Here is a 4,005-nt window from a genome sequence, read left to right on the forward strand (position 1 = left end):
TCTTACACATGATGCAGGGGCTGAAATTCACCGTTAAAGACGAGCCACTTGGACAATGTCACCATTACTCCTCGGCTCTACATGAGAGCCAGGTCAGCCGAAAAAAGATTCCTGGGATTCCTCTCTGGCTGGCTCCGGCGCTCATGACAACAGTGACAAAGCAAAGCAAGAGGGGGGGGGGGGCGGATGGACGTAAAGGACATCCATCCTGTTAACAGAGCCTTGAGCTTGAAATTAAAACAGCTTTCAGAGCGCCTCTCATCATTACTGGCTTTGTGGTGAGCTCTGACGCAGTATGGCGCACTACAGACACAAAAGCAGGGGGTGAGAGTATTCAGAGCTGCGGCCCTGCAAGACAGTAAAACAGAACAAACACATGAGGCAATGTGGTGTGTGAGTGTGCAAAAGGTCACAGAGGAGGGCAGTAACTGGCAAGACTCAGAAAGCTTTAATTCTCACTTTTTGAATTTATCTTTAATGCACATTCTCGGGTTTGATAGTCACAGAGCATGTAAGCATCTTATCTGAAGTTGGGGATCCGCCAGATGTGATTTACAGGCAGTGGTGTGTCAAGATGTGTCCAGGAGGGAGTCTTTGTTTCCCGCCCCTCGGGAGGCATCCCTCCGTTTCCAGCTGAGGAAGTGAGTCACAAGTGTGTGCCGAGTTCAGGTTTCCTTGTGCTCTCAACTTTGGCCATGGACAATGGTACACTGACCAGCTCCCACCGCCTCATAAGCACCTCTTAAGAACGTCATCCATATCTCTCTCCGTGCGGTCTTATCTGACCAGCATGCACCCACTGCACTGCCTCAACTTGCTAAAGAGATAGCAACAGCTCTTCACTCACCAGTGGAATGAGTATTTTTGCCCTGTGTACGTGAGTGCGAGGAGCAGGAAATAGTGACCGAACAGGCCGGTTACCTCCAATGTGATGGATGGGTTTTGTATCATGGAGACAGACAGCGTGGATTAGAAAACAAACACAGAGTCTGTTTTTTTCTGGTCCACAAAAAGCTCTGTCAGGAGGATCTTCTCGTCTAATGGATAGGTAATGTGAGGGAGACATTTATCCCTGTAGGCCGACCAAAGGCTCCGGATGAATCCTGGGCCCTCAGACACATCAATCAAGACAGATGAAGGGGCAGGGTATTGTCCCCTCGGGGAAAAACAACCCATTATTTGACCTACTGATGGTCTTTCCAACAGTATATTGATGAATTGTTGATGAGTGTTTGAGCATGCCTCTTACAGACAGGCGAGTCCAGGGCGTCACCAGTGCATGCTGGGATAGACTACCATGACCCTGAGAGGAAATTACAGGGTAGAGAAAATAAAGGTACAATATTCACCAGGATTATTTCCAACCGCAGCACTTCTCACATGGCTGTACAAGTCTTCTAATTATTATCTTACATGTCAGGAAGAAAATGTAAACATCAAAATGCAGGATAAGCATAAAGGGAACAGGTGCTGTGTGACATCCACGAACTTCACACACCAATGATTATCAAAGGAGAGCTACTTTGGAAAAACATCTTTGACATGAAGGGCGCATACGTGGCGCACATTCCAGTCGCAGCCTGCTCGCCACGCACTGTATTGGAAGTGAGGTGATTGCAGGTTTTTTTAAACACTGTACAGGCGTACTTCAGCTGCAGCTTCCCTGAGATGGAGCACCGTCTGCATCCGTCCAACATGCCACGTGTCCACCGGGCCAGCCAGCCAGCCAGCCAGCCAGCCAGCCACCATCTGCCTTGAAGACAAGACTGGCACTCTCCCTCGCTATAAAATGCAGCTGGGGGAATCAACAGCTGTCGAAGAAGAGCGCTTTCCAAATAACAAGGCATGTGCGTTAAGGAGGGAGGGGGAGGGAGGGTCACTGTACATGAAAAGGAGGATGAGTGAAAGTACAGTGCTGGTGTCTTTAAAGGTAAATCTGTCAGCACTCATGCAAAAGCCTTTGGTAATAGCCACTTAATGGTTAAGTGTCCCAGTTCCAAAACTGTCCAAAATGTTCCTTTTTCTTTTTTCTTTTTTGGTTTTAGTACGTGTGACTTCAGCTCCATCTTAACCTCCATGACAGACATTGTTTGTGCTCAGAGGATCAGTGAAAAAAATCTGTCGTGCTGGAAATAAAAAAAGTGAGAGTAGGGTGCATGTGGCTCTCTCTTTGCCAGACAAATTTGCATGCCAACATGTATACAGTGTGTGCATGCAGACATGGGATGCACACACACACACACACACGCACTTGCTCTGCTCCTTCAATTAAAATGAAAACGATTTCTCTTATCTCTCTCCACACCCTTCCTTTCTCCTGCCTTTGCGCACATCCTTGAGACACCAGACTCCAGGTGAATTTCAATGTCAAAGACATGAAGGTAACGCAAGCGCCGCAATCTGTTCGTTCTGTCAAGTGGTTGCGTGTGTAGGTGTGCGCGTGCACCCCGTGTGCGAGTGTGTACTGTATGTGCAATGTGATTGGTGGGGGGTAGGCCTATTCATCTGTCTGGTGTGATCGTGGCTCTCTGTAACTGGGCCCAGGCGTGAGTATGCACTCTGTGATCTCCCAGATAAGAGTCATCCATCTGCTGTGTGTATCTGTCAGGGCCCAGGCAGCTCCGCTTATCGCTTCACTCATCCATTTCCCTCAATCATACTCACTCTATTCTCTTTCCTCGTCCCCTCTCTGTGTTTTTCCCCCTCTGCACAGGTCTGCGCTTAATCTTGATTAGCTGACAAGCAGACAATCACGCATACGTGCACCGTGCTGTGGAAAAACCTGCAAAGATGTGTGTGACGTGCTGCTCCTGCGAATATGCATGCATGCAAGGAGGCGCATAAAAGAATGCAGGCTTTCACAAACAGGCCTACAAGCATGTAGACATGTGCAGAAACACACAGGTAGTTGGTATTCAGGGGCCTTACCTCAGCCTATCACATTACCCACTATAGATGTGCCTCAGAGAGCAGCAGGAGCCCTTTTCTTGTACACTTTACAGGAGAAAATATCCTTCCCAACATCAATCACACATATGAAAAATGAGCCGCTGTGTATTATCTTTTCATTTTTCAGTCTACGGTGAATCCGTCTGAGTAGCTGTAGCAGATTCCGGGGGAACTACTTTGTGAAACGTGAGAGCATGAAGCAGCATGACAAGATGATTTGTGTACAGTAGCAACACCGGCTCAACCCAAGGGGAGTGTAGTTTACACTGGGGAATCCATTTAGGCGTTTGCCACCCAATACATAACAAAGGCTTCACAGACAACCCTCAGACCACAAAGCAGCCCGAGGATGGCTTTGTTGTCCCAGCAATCTGTACTTAGTTTGTCACGATCAATATTGTAGGAACCAACCCCATTATTAATTCATAATCATAAAAACATGTTGTGCTCCGAGGGGGGCTGAATAAAGCTGCTTCAAAGAGGAGACAAACAGCGTTTCACATGGGATCATTTCATGGGGTATAACGTGTTTCCATCATCAGTATTAATAGTATATGCCCATCCTAGACTGCATACCCTGGGCGCTGCTGGGCCTGCAGCAGGACAGGTTTTTGCTGGTGGAATATTTATAGCTGTGCATTAAAAGTGGAATCAAGGGTTTAAGTGTACCATTGCAACACCGCTGCTGTTCCTTTGTCTGGGCCTGTCCAAAAATGTCTTGCCCGGGGCTATTTGCAGTGCTACATTCAAAATGTCAGATATCACACGCTGCCGTCATATCAAGAGATGGAATACATTAGAGAACAGCTGTATCGCAGTGGGTTTCTTTTGATTCTGCCCTTCAAGAGAATCATGTTGCGGCCAAAGCATATCAGAGGTCTGACTTTTATGTCAATAACTCACAGATGTATGCTTTTATTAGGAGTTCTTAATATATGAGACAGTTGAGTTTAGGCAAGACTTAACTAGCTCTCATTTAAGCACATTTGAAAGCTTAAATACTGGTATTAAGTCCTCTGATATACTGTATTTAGCCATAATAAAATGAACACCTAC

This window comes from Enoplosus armatus, chromosome 8 (assembly GCF_043641665.1).
Source record: "Enoplosus armatus isolate fEnoArm2 chromosome 8, fEnoArm2.hap1, whole genome shotgun sequence".
In the NCBI taxonomy this organism is placed as follows: Eukaryota; Metazoa; Chordata; class Actinopteri; order Centrarchiformes; family Enoplosidae; genus Enoplosus; species Enoplosus armatus.